This window comes from Sminthopsis crassicaudata, chromosome 2, assembly GCF_048593235.1.
Source record: "Sminthopsis crassicaudata isolate SCR6 chromosome 2, ASM4859323v1, whole genome shotgun sequence".
Classification (NCBI taxonomy): domain Eukaryota; kingdom Metazoa; phylum Chordata; class Mammalia; order Dasyuromorphia; family Dasyuridae; genus Sminthopsis; species Sminthopsis crassicaudata.
Window position 1 is genome coordinate 572352454 of NC_133618.1, and position 19024 is coordinate 572371477.

The 19024-nt window shown below is 32.7% G+C and overlaps 1 long non-coding RNA gene across 1 annotated transcript in view; it reads left to right on the forward strand.

Moving 5' to 3' along the window:
• The first annotated feature begins 733 nt into the window (after nucleotides 1-733).
• Nucleotides 734-19024, forward strand: part of LOC141553729 (uncharacterized) — a 64307-nt gene continuing 46016 nt past the window's right edge. The window contains exons 1-2 of the long non-coding RNA XR_012485610.1: nucleotides 734-940; nucleotides 1424-1575. This is a non-coding gene — a long non-coding RNA (uncharacterized LOC141553729). The remainder of the gene's footprint in view (nucleotides 941-1423; nucleotides 1576-19024) is intronic.

Below are 19024 nucleotides of genomic sequence, written 5' to 3' on the forward strand. Positions count from 1 at the left end.
CAGATATTTCACTTATAAGTACATTTGTGTTCCTCTCTGTGACTTTGCCCAGAAGGCTGTCTAAAAATAGGGCTCCATCTTGAGGAGACCTAAGACAACAAACAAATCATGCTTCTATGTAGTTGCCCTTACTCCTCCCTTATTTATGGGGAGTGAGTGCTTCTTTTAAGATTGAAGAAATTTTCTTGACACTCTGCTCCACCAATTTTCTTTACCTATATTACTCTTCTACCTTTTTTCTTCCACCACATATACACCTATATATACCAAAATATCACCATAGATAGTTTTTGAATAGTGTGTTTTAGAACTGGGAAATACCTTATCGTCATTTAAGCCAAGTTCTTCATTTTCATAGGAAAATAAACTCTTAGAGAGGATAAGCAACTTGCTCAATGTCATATAAGTTACAAAAGAGCCCAAACTATAAACTACTCCTCATCTAAAATTCTTTCTAACATAACTCATCACACTTCATAGGATGCTTTTTGTCCTACCACAACTGTGATGCAACAGTTGGTATCTATGGCAACCAGGTTTTTTTTTTTGTTTTTTGTTTTTTGTTTTTTAACTTTCTTATCTATCATCAGTCTTCCAACATTTCTGACTTTTGGAAAGTCTTGTTTCCTTCTATATTTAGTTAAAAAAAAACACAGAAGACAGCATTTTAATGGAACTTTAAAGTACACAAAATATTTTATCTCATTTATTCTTCTACAATATAAAAGTTCCTAAAAGATGCTACAGCTCTAAAGATTATAGAAAATCCATAGTATTGGGACTTCTGGCCAAAATGGCAAAGAGGACCCACACATCTATTTAAGCTCTGTCTTATTCTCAGAATATTTTTTTCATGACAAATCCTCAGAATTGGTGCTTGATTTTAAAAAAAGCACAAGTAATTACCAACAGAAGATATCCTTGAAATTCATCAGAAAAGGTATGGTGAATTTTGCTCACAGGTGGGGATGGTTAGATCGGCACAGACTGTAGGCCGGCAGTGAGGGTACCGAAGGCAGCTCACACTGAGCAGACCTGAGGGGGGTGAAGTGTCATCTTAGCCATTTCTTCAGGGAGAACTTTACCACAGTGTGGCTACTTTGCCCTGGCAGCAAGCCAGTAGATCAGCAGAAAATCTATAACACAGGGGGTTATAAAGGGCTGAAACTCTTGAGTTAATGCACTGAGATTGGACAACCACGCATGTAAGGCTAATTACCGTGGACAATACTCTATTAGAATATGCTTGGAAAATGTCCCTTCCCACTAGCCTGTGCTGGCCCAATCATTTGGTGTATACAGAGAATTATAGGAGGGACTAGGGAGTGGAGTAAGATTAGCCAGGGTCACTTCTGGGCAGGAGACAAAGAGGTGAGGTCACAGAGATCCTGCACATCCATTCCCTTCATTTCTATCACTAAAGACCAAGAATAAAGACCAAGGACTTTTGCTTATCCTGACTCCAGCTGATTCTAAGGTATCCAGGATGCTAATGCAGTCACCACATTTGGTGCCCAACATGTGGACCAAGGACCCTAATTTCTCTGACGAAGTCCCAAGTGACCAGGAAATAGGGTGAGTATTTTCACAGACAAACAGGGAACTTACTTTGTTAAGGGCTAAACTAGTAACCTTTTCTAGCTGAAATGGGGCAGACATTAGGAAAAGATTCTCCCCCATCCCCAGCCCCACCCCAATCCCGCCCTGAAGGGGTGCTGTAGAAAACATACTTAAGTTGATCAAGGGACAAGGCTTAATTATAACTTGGTTGCAGATCACTAGACTCTTGGTTACATTAGAATGCATGTTCCCTTGGTTCTTAAAGGAAGAAAATAGAGGGCCAGATAATTGGAAACTAGTAGGAGATCAACTCTGTGAATATTACAATGATAAAGGTCCTGGTTCAATTTCCAAGGAAACCTTCTATATGTACAACATAATGCAATTGGACTTAAAGAATCCTACAAGTTATAGAAAAAAGAAACATTTTCAGAACAGCGAGATGAGGAAGTGTGAGGAAAAGGAGGAAGACAATGAACAGATTAATAACAATATCACTAGAGGGCATTGGAGTTAAGTGAGGATGAAGGGCATGGTGAAGGGAATGGTGATTCTCATTCTCATCAGGCAGCTTCAACCCCGCCTAAACCAGAACTGGTCCTTGACAAGCCCCCATCAACTTCACCTTCAAGGATGGAGGGAAGAGTAGTGGGAGGGGCAGTGATATCACCAGCACCTCCCCCCCCCCCCAGCAATCACCCCCTCCTTGACTAAATTGCAAAAGGCACTACTTAAAACCACAGAAGAAGGGAATTTCTCTTTGTATCTCTTGCTGTTGCATTTTGTTGGTGATATATAAAAATGCTGAGGATTTATGTGGATTTATTTTGTATCCTGCCACTTTGCTAAAATTCTGAATTTTTCTAATAGCTTTTTAGCAGAGTCTTTGGGGTTCTCTAAGTATACCATCATATCATCTGCAAAGAGTGATAGTTTGGTTTCCTCATTACCTACTCTAATTCCTTTAATCTCTTTCTCAGCTCTTATTCCCAAGGCTAGCATTTTTAATACAATATTGAATAGTAATGGTGATAGTGGACAACCTTGAGTATATCTCTCCATTTAATAAATTATTAAATACTCTCTAATCTCTATCTTGCTCAGTTTCTCTGGCATTACAATTGAAGAAAATAATTTGTTTTTTGTTTTTGTTTTTGTTTTTTTTTTTAATTAAAATGGAACAATTGGAAGCTAATGACTCTGTAAAACATCAAAAATGATAAAATTGAAAAGAAAAAAATAGAAGAAAATATGAAATAGCTCGATGGGAAAAACAACTGACCTGAAAAAACAGTGTGAGGAGAAATAATTGAAAATGTTTTTTTGTATACTTGAAAATCAATATGAAAAAAATAAAAGAATTTAGACATCATCTTTCAAGAAAATTTCAAGGAAAAAAGAAAGCAAAATTAAAATTTAAAGAATTAAAATTCAACAAATTTAATGAAAAGTTCCAGGAATATTATTGCCAAATTCCAGTGCTCCTAATGATGAATTGTTTACACTATTATATTGGAAGGTGATACTTGTAACTCCTAATAATTTTGTAATTATAGAAGTTAGAAGTATGCTTAGATGGATGGCCTGAGTATGAATTGATTATGATAAGATGATACTCAAAAAACAAAATTAAATTAAGGGGTAAGAATGAGTGATGCACTGAGATAAGGGGAAATGGAAAGATAGAATGGGGTAAATTATCTCACATAAAAGAAGCAAGAAAGAGCTTTTGAAATAAAAGTGGAAACTGGAGGTAATTGCAGGCAATATTTAAACCTTACTTTTATCAGAATTGGCTTAAAGAGGAAATAATATGCAAACTCAATTGGGTATAGAAATCTATTTTGCCTTAGAAGGAAGTACAAAGACAGGGGGATAAGAGAAAGAAGGAATCTGATAAAAATGAGACTAGCTTAAAGGAGGTGGGAGAAAGAAATAAAACACTTTTGAAGATGAACAGGATGACAAGACAGAGAGACGTATAAATAACCTGGGGTGAGGGGAGAAGCATGATGAAGAGAAATAAAGTTAGCAACCATAAGTGTAAATAAGAATAAGAAAAAGAGTAAAATAGAAGCAGAATGTTTACAAAAACAAAATCTACAATATAATTTTATTAGAAATATATTTTTTTATTTTTTTTATTATAGCTTGAAATATACTTTTAAAAAGGGGTTTGGGTTGAATTTATTATGTTTCATTTGAAATAGTTTTATAGGGATTAGCAATTGTGATTTCAGATCAAGCAAAAGGCAAAAATCAATGTAATTTAAAGAGATAGGCAGGGAAACTATGTTATGCTAGAAGTTACAATAGACACTAAAGTAATATGAATGCTAAAGATATATGCACTAAATGATATAGCATCCAAATTCTTAAAGAATTTTAAATTATTTACAAGATAAAATAAACAGTAAAATTATACTGGAGAGAACCTTGTCTTTTCCCCATTAGAACTAGATAAATCTAAACAAAGAATAAAGGAAAAAGAAATTAAGATGAATAGAATTTTAGAAAAATTAGATATGATAGGCCTCTGGAGAAAATTAAATAGATATAAAAAGAAATATATCATTTTCTAAGAGGTATATGGCACCTACACACAAAAAGACTGTATTTTACTGCAAAAAATCCCATAACAAGAAAAGCAGAAATATTAAGTGCTTCTTTCTTAGATTATAATATGAGCATAAAGTCTGATTAAAATTAATTAAAAATGAAATAATTGAATACTAAAGGGTGAGAAGGTCAAAGAAGAAATTATAGAAATAATAAATACCTTCATTAAAGAGAGCAATAACAATGAGAAAATTCATAGAATACAACCAAAGCAATACTGAAGGAAAATTTACATCTTTACATATAATGGAATAGAATAAAATAATCAAGTAGAAAAAGAGAAGATCAATCAATTTAGTGTGCAATTTAAGAAAAGCTGGAAAAGAACAAATAAAAATCCACAATTATACAAACAGAAATTAGAAATTTTAAAAATCAAAGGAGAGATTAATAGAGTTGACAATAAGAAAACAAATAATTACTAAATAACACATGGGATTTATTTTTTGAGAAAACACAATAAAATAGATAATGCATAGTTATTTGATTGTTTTAAAAGTCAAATTAACAGTAGCAAAAAAGACAGTTATAATCATCACCAATGAAGATGAAATTAAAGCAATTACTAAGAACTATTTTGCCAATTATAGACCAATAAATAACAATCTAAGTAAAATGGATGAATACTTACAAAAAATATAAATTACTCAGATTACCTGAAAGAGAAAATAGAATATCTAGATTACCCTATCTTGTAAAAATAAATTTAAGAAGCCATCAATGAATTCACTATGAAAAAAATCCCCTGGATCAGAGAGTTTTACAAATGATTGCTATAAAACATTTAAAAATAATTAGTTCTAATACTATATAAGCCATTTGAGAAAACAGGCAAAAATATATTATCATATTATTTTTACATCAAAAATATAGTATTGACAACTAAACCAGGAGGAGAAAAATAGGGAAAAAAAACATGAATTGATATTGATATAAAAAATTTAAATAAAATTCTGGCTTGGAGATTGCAGTGGTATATGACAAAAATCACACACCAGGAGCATATGAGATTTATACCAGTAATATAGAGCTCATTTGGTATTAGAAAAACTGTCAACCATATCAATAGTAATATCAATAAAAATCATGTGATTATCTCATTAAATTAAGGGAAAAGGTTTTAATAAAACAGTACTCACTCCTATTAGAAATTCTAGAATGCAGGGAATAAATGGAGTTTTCTTTAAAAGGATAATATTTTCTATCTAAATCCTTCAGCAAACATTATTTGTAAATAAAATAAATTAGAAGCTTTTTCAATAAGATCAGGGTGAAGCAAAAATGCCCATTATGACCACAGTATTTAATACTGTTCTAGAAATGCTAGCTATAGCAATAAGAGAACAAAAAGAAATTGAAATAGGAATAAAGAAACAAAATTATCACTTTTTTCAAATGAAATGATAATATACTTGAAGAATCCTAGAGAATCAATTAAAATAAATTACTTGAAATCATTAAAATATTCATGGATGTAAAATAAAGCTATGTAAATCATAAACCTTTCTATATATTACCAAAAAAAAGTTCAGCAACAAGAAATAAAAAGAAAAATTTCAGTTAAAATTACAATAAAAAATAAAATACTTGGGAAGGGTCTAAATGTCAAGACAAATACAAGAACTATATGACCAAAATTGCAAAACACTTTTCAGATGAAAAAAGTCAAATCTAATAATTGAAAATAATATGACTTGCTCCTGGGTAGACTAAAATGAAAATTCCACCTAAATTTATTTATATTTATATCTTTATCATATATAAATATATGTGTATAAATAATATATAATAGTATATTATATCTTAAATAATATAATATTAAATAATATATACATTATATTATTGTAATATTGTTTATATAATATAATATAATAAAACATATTAATTAATATTAAACAATATAATAAATAATGAATATTTATTTATTTAGCACCATGTCAAACCAATGAAACTACAAAAAGTTACTTCATATTGCTAGAAAAATAGTTTTAAAATTCGTTTGAAAGAACAAAATTTGAAAAATATTGAGTAAATATTTTTCATGTGCAAGGTGGCGGCTTAGCCATACCAAAAATTAAACTATACTACAAAGTTTATAATCAAAAATTTGCTTGGTGCTATCTAAAAAATAGAGTAGTAGATCTGTGGGATAGATTAGGTATACAATATACAATAATATTTTATAAATACTATATAATAAATAATGTTTTATAAATGCAATTTTATAAAACCAAAGATTCAAACTTTAGAGATTAGAATTCATTTTTTGACAAATACTGCTGAGAAAACTGGAAAGCAGTTTAACAGAGAATAGGTGTAGAACAACATTTCACATAGTATATCTAGATAAGGTCAAAATAGGTACATAATTGAAACAATGGGTGACCATAAGTAAACTGGGGGAGCATGGAATAATTCACCTGTCAGATGTATGAATAAAGGAAGAATTAGAATGAAAAAAGAGATATCACGAAGGGATATATATAATGAATAATTAAGACTTCATTAAATTGAAAAGGGCTTGTGTAAATAAAACCAAAGTTAGAAGGAAAGGAGAATAATGTGAAGGGAAAGAATTTTCAATCAAGTTGCTCTGGAAGAAGCTTCATTTATCAAAGATATAGAGAACTGAGTCAAATTTATAAATATATAAAAATTATAAGTCATCCCACAATTTAAAAGATAAAATTATATGATAAGAACAGGAAGTTTCAGGAGTACCAGATTGTATAATATGACAGAAAAAAAATGACAACTGTTGGAGCAGATATTGGAAAACTGATACATTAATACATAGCTTTTGAAATTATGGATTGATCCAATCATTCTGGAAAACAAGCATGTTGTTTGGTATACAGTACATAATTAATAAATAATGTCAAATAACAAATAATTGACCCTCTCTTTTTAGAATATGAGCTTCTTGAGAACAATCACTGTTTCATTTTTTGTCTTCTGTTCTCTATGATTGACACAGTATCTAGTAGATAGTAATTGCTTCATAAATGCTTCAAAATTGTAACACTGGAGTAAAAACAATAACAAGCCAAGCACAAAGAGAAATTTCATGTGGGCCTATCATTCTTACTAATCTGTCTCTTCAAATCTTTGTGTTCAACAGTTCCTATTCTAGGAGACCAGTCCTTCTCTTAGATCTTTTATGACTCTTGCTTATCCAAATTCTTCAGCTAAAACTTGGTAAGCAGGCCTACTTTCTTCTGTTTTATGAATGGGACAAGCCTTCAGATAGACAGCTTGTTTAAATTCAAGGATAAACAATTCTTTCTTTCCCTGTTTGTATATACTTCCTTATCTAGTAGTAGAATGAAAGAATTATTTACCCTTAGATAAAGACCTATCTGATAAAGGTTTTCACAATTTCAGATAACACAAAGCTGAAAGGAATACTAATACACTTGATAAGACATTCACAATCCAAAGAACTCAAACACCTAAAAAAGTATCAAATCAAAATAGATATAATTTAATGAAGACTTGTATAAACACTTACACCTGATATTGAAAACTGGATACTATTTTCCATGATCAAATTCTAGAGATTTTAATCAAAAAGTTTAATATGATAAAATATTTAATTTTAGAAGCCAAAGAATTTAATATGTTCTTAGGCTGCTTTTTACAAAGGTATAGTTATTAGGACAAAGGATGATGATAATCTAAACTCTGTGTTAGTTAAACTCTATCTAGAATATAATATAGTGCTAAGTACCATATTTTAGAAAGGAAAAGGGTAAACTGTAGAATCACTTTTATAAAAAGTAATTGTACATACTAAGTAGAGGATTATGCCCAATTAGGGCTGCCACTTTTCTATAGAATTACACATACTAGAAACAATATTTAGATAACGGCTTCCACATTGAAGAGAACAGGGATTGAAGAAGTCAATGAAACAGTATGTCAGGGTTTTTAAGGAGATAGTGATATTAAAAATTAGGTCCATCATGACACAGACAGGGTACTGATACCTAAACCAGGTAGGTTGAAAACAAAGAAAGAAAATTATAGACCAATCTCCCTAATGAATATTGATGCTAAAATCTTGAATAAGATATTAGCAAAAAAACTACAGAAAATCATCCCCAGGATAATACACCATGATCAAGTAGGATTTATATCAGAACTACAGGGCTGGTTCAGTATTAGGAAAATGATTAGTACAATTGACCATATTAATAACCAAATTAACAAAAATCATATGATCATCTCAATAGATTCAGAAAAAGCATTTGATAAAATCTAATATCCATTCCTATTAAAAACACATGAGAGTATAGGAATAAATGGACTTTTCCTTCAAATAATCAGTAGCATCTATTTAAAACCATCAATAAGCATCATATGTAATGGGGATAAACCTTTCCCAATAAGATCAGGAGTGAAACAAGGTTGCTCACTATCACCATTACTATTCAATATTGTATTAGAAATGCTAGCTTTGGCAATAAGAGTTGAGAAAGAGGTTAAAGGAATTAGAGTAGGTAATGAGGAAACCAAATTATCACTCCTTGCTGATGATATGATGGTATATTTAGAGAACCCCAGAGATTCTACTAAAAAGCTATTAGAAATAGTCCACACCTTTAGCAAAATTGCAAGATACAAAATAAACCCACATAAGTCATCAGCATTCTTATATATCACTAAAAAAAAAAAAATCCAACAGTTACAAAGAGAAATCCCATTTAAAGCAACTACCTATAGTATATAGGAATCTATCTGCCAAGGGAAAAATCAGAAACTACATGAGCAAAACTACAAAACTATTTTAGTGACCTATAAAAAATAACAACAAAGTTTATATGGAAAAACAAAAAGTAAACTCCTCCTTATATATACTTTCTAAAGGAGTGAACGCCTTTAAAGGTGTGAACTAAGTACATAAGCATTAGCACCTTGTTTCAAGTTCTGGCCCATAACAGAAGAAGAAGGAATTTATGACCAAAGAGGAACTAGAGATCATTATTGATCACAAAATAGGAAATTTTGATTACATCAAATTGAAAAGTTTTTGTACAAACAAAACAAATGCAGACAAGATTAGAAGGGAAGCAATAAACTGGGAAAACATTTTTACAGTCAAAGGTTCTGATAAAGGCCTCATTTCCAAAATATATAGAGAATTAACTCCAATTTATAAGAAATCAAGCCATTCTCCAATTGATAAACAGACAATTCTCAGATGAAAAAATTGAAACTATTTCTAGCCATAAGAAAACATGCTCCAAGTCAGTATTTATCAGAGAAATGCAAATTAAGATAACACTGAGATACCCCTATACACATATCAGATTGGCTAGAATGACAGGGAAAGATAATGTTGAATGTTGGGAGGGGATAGGGGAAAACTGGGACACTGATACATTGTTGGTGGAATTGTGAATACATCTAGCTATTCTGAAAAGCAATTTGGAACTATGCTCAAAAAGTTATCAAACTGTGCATACCCTTTGATCCAGCAGTGTTACTAATGGGCTTATATTCCAAAGAGATTTTAAAGAAGGGAAAGGGATCAATATATGCAAGAATGTTTGTGGCAGCCCTCTTTGTAGTGGCCAGAAACTGGAAACTGAGTGGATGCCCATCAATTGGAGAATAAAGCAAGAAACCTGCTATTATTCAATTGGCTGAATAAATTATAGTATATGAATATTATGGAATATTATTGTTCTATAAGAAATGACCAACAGGATGATTTCAGAAAGGCCTGAAGAGACTTACATGAACTGCTGCTGAGTGAAATGAGCAGGACCAGGAGATCATTATATACTTCAACAACAATACTATAAGATGATCTATTCTGATGGATGTGGCCCTCTTCAACAATGAGATGAACCAAATCAGTTCCAATAGAGCAGTAATGAACTGAACCAGCTACACCCAGCAAAAGAACTCTCGAAGATGACTATGAACCACTACATAGAATTCCCAATCCCTCTATTTTTGTCTGCCTGCATTTTTAATTTCTTTTTCAGGCTAATTGTACACTATTTCAAAGTCCAATTCCTTTTATACAGCAAAATAACTGTATGGGCATGTATACATATATTTTATTTAACTTATACTTTAACATATTTAATATGTATTGGTCTACCTGCTATCTGGGGAAAAGGGTGGAGGGAAGGAGGGGAAAAGTTGGACAAAAGCTTTTGCAATTGTCAATGCTGAAAAATTACCCATGAATGTATCTTGTAAATAAAAAACTATAATAAAAAATAAAAATAAAATAAAATAAAAATTAGGTCTGTTTTATGAAGTAGTGATTAGGTCACAGAGGAAGATTTATTCCTGTACTGAATTCCATAAAAAAGAGGTAAAATGACCATCAGATCAGTACATAATAATAAGTTTCTGAATTTAATAATGTGACATACCAAATGAACTGCAAAGGAGAAAGGATTAACAAGTAATGGCAGCAAAGAGAAGGATGAAAGTGGTAGATTGAGATAAGAAATTTGATGATTCTTCCACCTAGCCCAATATAAGAGAATGTGTGTTGGACAAAGTAGCCTTAGTTTAGAAGACTAGAGTAGAGGTAGGAGAAAGCCCTCATCTTCTCAGTAATGAATGAGGCCTATCTTCAAGTATTTAAAAAAATCAGTTCATAGTAAAAATGTATTTACTTAACTCCAAAAAGTAGAAACAGGAGGAATGCATGGAAGAGAAGTAGAAATGGTTTAAGATTCAAAATTAAAAGGCATCTGTGAGAGGTAAGGGGGTACCATCCTTGGATAGCTACAAGCAAAAGTTGAATGATTGCTTGTACGGAATATAATTCAAGGAATGCCTGTAAAGTTTCTGGTTATGCTAGAATATATTTTATAAAACTCATTGTTGAGCATCTCAAAGTATCAAGGAACTTTAGGAAAAATATCAAAATGTGATTGGGAAATGTTTAAGAAAATAAAGCCTCAATACAACATACATAATGTTAATTTAGTGGTTTTCTAAATCAACTTTTGGCCTATAGAAATGCATACTTTTTTTCCACTGGTAGACAATTTCTAAAGATAATTCCAAGGTGGACATTCTGTGATTTCATGATTCATAAGTATCCATTTTTCTTACCTATAAGCATCTTTGTTCAATGCCTAAAGAGTTCAGAAGTCACATATAACCAATAGCAGCTGAAAGGTTTAAAATTTGTTTTATAGCCAATGGCTCTTCCATGTCAGCCCATGTTGAAGCTCATTCTATACCGAGTCTCTTGGGTGTCTTTTCTTCCTTCAAAACAGTAGTCAAGCAAAAATTTATTTTAGTTTTGGTTTTGGTTTTGGTTTTGGTTGGTTTGTTTATTTTTGCATTCAGGGCCCATGGAATTAAGCTTATCCAAAGATAATTCAACAACAAAATGAAAGGGACAGAAATCAGGTAAATTTAATTATAACTAGTATACATTGACTTCATTTTCTCCAATTCCTTTCTCTTAACTCTTGCTGTATATCTAACCATAATCACATTGCTGTCACAACTGGGATACTTTTTAATTTTGATGACTAAAAGACAGCTGTTCCCAAATTGGCCCAGATCTCTGCCAGCCTTTTCAATTGCACTATACAATCAATTAAACTTCTCTGACCTATTCCTGTCTCTAGATAAATTTTAGAGGTGACACTTTACAAAGCAAATCATGTATATAAATTGGTTCTACTGACAACTATAGAAGCATAGTTATACATGACTTGAATATTATCAGATACCAAAATGTCCAAGAACACTGACTTCAAGAAAGTAGTCAAGATTTAACTAGAAAAATTCTCATTTCAGCTACTTTATTCAAACACAATAAGTCTAAGCAACACAGACAACAGAAATCTTTCTTTGTAGCTATTTATTTCTCATTGACTGAAAACAATGTCAAAAATATTCATATTGTGCCCCAATTAATGAGGTCAATAAAATAATTGCCTTCTCTTCTAACATCAGTACTATAAAGAATTAACATTAGAACCTTAGCCCCCAAAACTGACAGTGAGAAGCTTTCACCAAGTGCAGTTATTAAAGGAATTCACCACATTTGAGGTAGTGGAATATTATTGTAAGTTCATAGAACCACTCCATAAAATGGGTATTAATTTAATCCACAAAGTCCCAAAAAGGACAAGCAGGATGGTGAGTGGTATGAAAACAGTCAGTTTCAATTCATCTGAATATTTGATAAGAAAAACTATGTAATGAAAAGGAAGAAAAGGACATTTTCCACTATTGCAAAGGAAAGAATGAGGACTAGCAGGTTCAAGCTAAAGATGGATAAATATTATTTCAATTTAAAGGGAAATATCTTATGTTGCTCATCTTTCATTTCTGAAAAGGATCAGTAATGTTTTAACTACTGAATGAATTGTAGTGCAACCGAGTTGCACCAATTCATCAGCCTTACCCTTTTTCCCAGTCCTTGAAGTACAGTGGTAGGACAAAAGTCAAGATAACTGTTGATGGCCTTGAAAGCAGTAGATGACTTTGGAGTCTGACCAAGTTCTATGCATTCCACATCACCTGCTTCTGCTGCCTTCCACTCATTCTAATAAAGAAATCTTCATATGCTTGGAATAGACATCCTCCTAACTCACCTACTGAGTTTGAGACCTATTACCCTCAACCAGGTTTAGTCTCTTTGCTGCAACAGTTTTATCAGAGTGGGGCACTGCTCATGCTACAGCTTCTTGGAGGAACAGTGAAAGTTGAGTGCTAGTAGACACGAGAGGTGAAGGAGCAATCCTGAAGAAGAAGCAGGAGCCCTCACACTAGAATTGCTAGTCCTTCCTGAACACCTTATATATAAAGCTTAAAACAACCATAATGGTAGCTGACATTCCTCTACCTACTTGAAAGTTTAAGAAATACCTCATTTTGACACTGAAATACACGACACTATTAAGATAAGGTTAAGAAACATTAACTGACCCACTCATAGCCACAAAAGTAATGGGTGGAAGCAAGCCTTGTCTGATTTCAGTTTCTACATTCTTTCCACTATAAAAGGTGATGTAAATGGCTAACTTATCCTTGAAAATAACAATATAGTACTAAATCCAAATAATGTCTACTTATATAACTGCCTGATCTCAGAGTGAAAAGTTAATGAAGTTAAAAACTTATGTCACTAAATTTTACTGCTATATAATTCTTATGAGTTATGCATTTACTTTCTTCAGTATTTGTAAACCCAGTGTCCTCAAGTTCTTTTTTGGTGCTATGCCCCTCCTTGGGAGCCTGGTGAAACCTATAGTCCTATTCTTGAAATATTATTTTTAAATGTATAAAATGAAATGAGCAAACAGATTCTGCCCAAATGCAGTTACCAAATTAATTTTTAAATAAGTTAACAGACCCCAGGTTAAGAACTTTTGTTACAAATTATTGCTTATCACTGGATTTATATGTTTCAAAAAAACATTTTTTTCTTTTTGGAGAGCTAATCAAAGGGAAAATATTCATTAATTCATTAACTACCATCTTCTTTCCAATGTGTCTTTTAAACCTTACACTAGCCCAGAAGAAACAACTTTTAATTTGCTTCTGCAAAAGCCCTCCTTGAGTTAACAGTTATTCTCTCCTTTTACCTCTGCAGGTGTTCTCTCAGATCTTATATCTTTTATCTCTCAGATTCCCCCAAAGAGAAGCATACAACATGCTTCTATATTAAGCATTACTTTACTTTTCTCATTCAGTAATTAGGGACTTTTAGTTACTGTCTGGGTTTCTTAAAGAAACCAAATGCTGCATGCCCTCCAATTTATAGCAATAGTAAGTACAAGTAAGTACTGTGTAATTGAAATTTAGCAGTTGGGCAAATGATCATTAAGGACATTCTTTTTGTGATACCCTGTGTTCTAAATGAGGGAAATATAAAGGTGTCCCAATGTAGTCATTAGTGTCAAGAATCTTTCACTCCCCCTTGCCTTACTTTCTCTAGCTTCATTGTTTTCTTCTAAACACTAAAATAATTTCCTAATTGATTTCATGGCATCTGGTCTCTTCCTCACAAGTTCAATAGCCTTATAACTACTAAATAAACTTCCTAAAACTTGAATAGGGCCATATCATACCGTTTTTTTGGGGAATCACAAATGAGTCCCTCAATGTTCTCCTTTTAATGTTTAACATCTTTCACAATTGGCTTCCAATATACTTTCCCAGGTTTAGGGCACATCATTCCCTTTATACATTCTATAATTTAATCAACAGGTCTATTTTCTACTCTGTGAATTCTACATTTCATTTCTCATTTGTGTACAAATTGTTCTTTGTACCAGGAATGTGCTTTTGCCTCACTAATTCCTCTCAAGATGCTTAGCTTCCTTCAGATCATGTACCTCATCCCAAAGAATACTTTTAATGATCTGTCCAATTATTAGTGCTTTCTCCCTCATACTTAAGTTATGTACATGATTATTCACTTACACATTTCATTATTCCTTTCCTCCTCTACTTCCACAAAACATAATCTTCTTGAGAGGAAATGATTTTTTCAGTGAGTTTTTCTTTGTATCATCAGTATCCACTGCAAAACATTGCATATAGGTATTTAATAAAGGCTTAATGGGTGTATTGGAATGGATTGAATTCAATGTATAGTTAATTCTCCATATATTTCTCTCCTGTTTTCCAAATATGGCAATCATTCCCTTTCTCAGGGAGCAACCTCCAAGTGTTATAACTTTGAAGTACAATTCCAGACAGGTCTTTTCCTAAAGCATTACAGTTGAGTAGTTTCTTAGTCTCAGGCCTCACAAAAAGTTGTCTTTCAGGTGCCTAATGTACAATACAAGTTAATTCTCTGTCCAGTTCCATACTAACCAGTAATGATTTGCTATTGTATTACATGCTAACTCTCCCAGAGCCCAAGTAGCATAACTCTCACCTATTTCTTACTCTCCATAACTTGGAAGAATATCTACTCTCTCCTTGGTTGTTTCTTACTTCCCTGACATTTTCTGGAAGGAAGTTAGGCAGTGTAATACTCAACTTACTCAGATTGTTTTCCAAAACATCTAAATGAATGTGAAATAAGAAGCATTTATTGCTCTAACAATACTAGGTTGTTGTTCAATAGTTTATAGCCCTACCTTGTTCAAAAGACAGCCAGTTTTACTACCTATGTAGACAATATACATATTATATATAATACACTGCTACATATAACATACACACACACATACACACACACACACACACACACACACACACACACACACACACACACACATATATATATATATATATATATATATATATATATATATATATATATATATATATATATATATATATATATATATATATATGTAGGCAACTCCTTCATAGAAAAAAGAAAAAAAAAAAGATGATTTTGTCAAAAAAGTTCATGATCTAGTGGCCAAGATTCTAGCAAGCTTCTAATTCTTCACAATTAGCTAAGATTGACTTGGGACTGTCCTTGAAAGCTTCCCAATTTGTTAGGGATATGCCCAAACTTGTTTTGTTAGTACAACATTTTTATACCTAGGTTTTTCTCCAAACCCTTAAAATATATCTGAATAGAAAAGAAGAAGAAAGAGAAGAAGGAAAAGGAGAAGGAAAAGAAGCACAATAAAAAGGAGGAAGAAAAACAGCAGCAACAGCAGCAGCAGAGAGATTTTTATTAAAGATGGAATTTAATCTAGGTCTTCCGGATGCTGTCCATTATGGCAAGTTACTTCTTTGTACTGATGTATATACATATGTATGTACTTGTAACTGCTACCCAAAGTCCATTGGCATGAGATGCTCTCCTCCTTGGTAAAAATAGTTTCTGTCCTGTGTTAGAGATTGAACAAAATTGGTGAGAGTTGAGAGAGCTACGGGCTTTACCAGTTACTCTTCTGTTCTCTTCAAGGTCATTCTTCTTTGAAACTGGTCAAACTTCAAATCTTGTTTGAGTGTTGTCACTTCACCTTCTCCTGATGTCCAGCTTTAAGCTATTAAAAGAAAACACAGGAGAAGATATGAGGAATAGATAGTCTTTGTTATGTATCTCTTCAGACTTGCTAATCTAAAAACTTTGGGGAATTTCCCCTTGACTGAGATTTAGGAAGTTTTCTGTATTGCCTGGCATATCCTCTCCTATGTATACCTTTTTTGATTTCTGTGGTACTATGATTTTGGCCCCAAACTCTTGCTTCCTCTCTTAGAAAGAATGAAAATCTCCTCTAGAGAACAGTAGGGGGGAAAGAGGCCAATGTTGTCTATTATATTTCCCTTTGAACCACAAAATGACAGACCTTACTGATGGGCCTCTTCTCTTTATATATGCATATATTTATGTTTGTATGTTTGGTTGATATTTGTAAGCCATTATTGGTTTTGTTTATCCAGAGAAGTTTTTGCTTCCAAAAGGTTTATGAAGTATAAAAGAGCCTAGATGTTAATTAAATGGCTTGTAGGACTTGTCTCTGCCCTTTCCACTGACATTTAATCTCTTAAGTTTCTTTTCCAGTTTTTAGCTACTTTAGTTTTCTCTCTCCCCCTCCTATATCACAGGCATTTTTATTATTTTTTTATTTCGAAGTGGGACAAATTCCTTTTATTACCAAACCCTACTTGTTATTGTTCCTTATTTTTTTTCTTGAAAGCCTCTCTTATCTTTTCTTCTCACCCCACTAGTCCCTGTGGTTGCAGTTAAAATGGTAGCCAGCAGCTTCTGGCTGGGCTTCAGAAGAACCTTCATTTGTCCAGATTCGTGAGGGACCAGAGGCTGATTCTAAGCTTTGTAGGTTTACCAACTCAATTTTATCTTTTCAACTCAAAGAGTTTTAGGTCCTGGTAGAATGAAATCACATCAATTCATCTCACAGGAGACTGATTAATAAACCAGAATGCTAATTTATTAATTTGCCATTAGAAATGTAACTGAGACCTGGCCAGTACATTCTCTTTTGGTAGATAAATGTACTTGGAAAACCAAGCCACAGGAAGATCAGCTGGTTTACTGCGAGGCAATTTAGTGTAGAAAATAGAGTGCCAGGCTTGTAATTTAGAAAGGCCTATGTCCCAAATTCCATTTCAAACACTGGCTGGGTTATGTGATCCTGAGGAAGTCCCTTAATTCCTTTGATGATTCAGCTTCTTCATTTATAAAATGGTAAGAATAATAATATATACTTCTTTTTGTTATGAAGATAAAGGAGATAATGTGAGGAGATAAGCAAAGGAAGAGGTGTGTAGATACTTCAGTGGATGGAATGATGGGATAAGAGGCAAGAAGATCTCCTGTTTTCCCTCCTGGCATCAATAAAAGTGTCCCTTGTAGAAAGGTGGGAAGAGAAGAAGCCATAGATGTCATTTTGCTTCTGTTTAAGCCACATATGGACAGTACATGAAACACATGGGCCTCTCTACATAGAGTTCCATTCTGCTATACATTCATTTATAGGCTAATTCAACAACAATTGATGATGCATCAACTACATGCCCACCACTGTGGCTACATGAAATAAAAAAATCTATGCCCTCAGAGAACTTATATTTTACTGAAAGAGTTTGGCCTAGAAAACACTACACTTAGAGCAGAACCAAGGGAACATTGTATATTGATAGACATCTTTTCAATGATTAGGTAATTCAATACAATTCCAATAGTCTTGTGATGGAAAGTGCCATCTATTCAGAGAGAGAACTATGGACACTGAATGTGAATCAAAGTATAGTATTTTCAACTTGTTATTATTGTTGTTTGTTTACTTCTTGGTTTTTTTGCTCATTTTTTTTCATTTTAATCTGACTTTTCTTGTACAACATGACAAATATGGAAATACATAAAAAGGAAACTCTACACTTAGTAATACTATGTGAGGAGCCATATTCTGTCAATTGATGATGGTCTCAATTTGTCATCCATTCCATACTGTGTTCTTATTAGCTACAGTCAAAGAAGATGACATTCTCTGATCCGTTTCGAACTTATGATGTTAGAGAGTAAGAAAGGACCAAAGAGTCAGCATTGATTGGTAATGTAGCACACTCTGCACTTGTAATGAAGCTGTATCTCATCTCATTTCATCTCTATTTGCTTCTCATGCCCTGTTATTATTCAATTATATCATCCTACTAATATATTTGCAGATAAATCCAGAATAATATCTATATTGTTTTATGCACTTAAGACATAAATACGGCCCAGGAGATATCTGTGAATAAAAATATAGTCTTCCGTCATCAAGTCATGATCTGGCAATTAGAAACTCATTAATTCCAGTCCCAGAAGCATCACTAAAGTACTCTACCAGTAAGCTTTCAGAAACCTCTCTGGGCATTAATAACCTCCTTGGGCTCTTGTGTCCTTGACATTGAAATGCTTCAGTGTCCAGGACCCTTTTTCAGGAATGGAATAAAAACCAGTATTCTCATAATGTTAAGTTCCCAGGAGATGGGTGTAACATAAACACAGATAAGGAATTCAAGGTCTTCCTTTGGAAATTCCACATAACATGTGGAAACAGCAAAAGTTCATAAGATTTAGAGATCGTAAAAAATCTAGTCCAGTTCTCTTATTTGAAAGATGAAAACTAGGGAAGAGATATGACTTGCTCAGAATTATATAAATGGCAAATAGAAGAACTCAATTTTGAAGCCTAGGCCTTAAACTCCAAAACCATTTTTCTTTCTATATTTCACTGAGATGCAATAACTGTTAGTTACATCTTCTCTATGAGTTTTTGCTTATCTATTTCTGTGAGAATATGTCAAAAATTAAACCTTTGACACCAGTTTTTACAACCAACATTGTATGATATTGCAAAGGGGATCTTATGACACAATTTTCTAGACTGTGAATTTTATGGATTGGTAAAATTAAGATGTTCTA